Genomic DNA, 1,199 nt, shown 5'->3' with positions numbered 1-1,199 from the left:
CGTATCTAGACCACTTCGACCTCTCAGGTCGTCTCTCATGTCTTTTGACATTAAGTGTCCCGGTAAAGCATGTGTGCTAAACAATGTGAACCATATTGTTCTCGGGGATCACTATTGGGCCTTTGCAAATCGTGTTTGCATGTGTCCATAGTCTAGACGTGATCGTCTACTGTTAACTCTTTACTTTGGTCGGACAAAATAAGTACTTATGGACAATGTACTAGACATGGTTATCATGAACCTATGTCTCGATCTGGCCGATCCATGTCTGGGTCATAGACCTCGTCTATACATGTCCACTACTTGTCTCATGAGTGTTCAAGATCAATGATCATTGCTGTGAGTTTTATAATCTCTCATTATGGCTCTGTGGCCGAACACTCTCATGTATGTGGACATCGATTTCTTTGCCTTAGCTAATGCCATATTCATTATTCTTTGCATTCCTATCTTAATGATGATGATGGTGTCTCATGACCTCAGTTGTTGTGGATCATATCACACGCTAAGTATACATTATAAAGTCATGGACTTCGGCTTTCACATCTCATTATGGCTCTGTGGCCGAACACTCTCATGTATGTGGACATCGATTTCTTTGCCTTAGCTAATGCCATATTCATTATTCTTTGCATTCCTATCTTAATGATGATGATGGTGTCTCATGACCTCAGTTGTTGTGGATCATATCACACGCTAAGTATACATTATAAAGTCATGGACTTCTGCTTTCACAAGCTTATGGACTACAATACTTTATATCCGACAGGTAAGGATAGATTAAACATCTCCTTTTATCCTTACAAAAAAACTTTGTGGAGTTTATACAGCAGCAGACCGTTCTGCTATGCCGGATCCTTAAGGGATCTGATTGTCGGATTGCAACCTGATGGTTGATCTTTTCTACTAGCCTTGATCTTTTCTCCTAGCCCGTGATCAAAGGATAAGAGTCGGACGCCTTTTAGCAGAAGGGGCCGGACGCCTTTATCTGAAAGCCGGATACCTTTTAGCTTAAGGGCTGAACGTCTTTAGTCGAAGGACCGGACGCCTACAGATACGTTCTGTATCCGTCTACTAACCTCTTTTAGGTTTAGTATAATCAGAAGGAATTTCAAATATATGGACTGTATTGGATTGTCTTTTATACAACTCCAAGATCAATGATCATGCGTGATCAATTTCTTTTACATACTATATGC

The sequence above is a fragment of the Brassica oleracea genome, chromosome C1 (genome assembly GCF_000695525.1).
Source record: "Brassica oleracea var. oleracea cultivar TO1000 chromosome C1, BOL, whole genome shotgun sequence".
Classification (NCBI taxonomy): Eukaryota; Viridiplantae; Streptophyta; class Magnoliopsida; order Brassicales; family Brassicaceae; genus Brassica; species Brassica oleracea.
The sequence above is the reverse complement of the archived record's forward strand: the minus strand, read 5'-3'. Positions refer to the sequence as shown.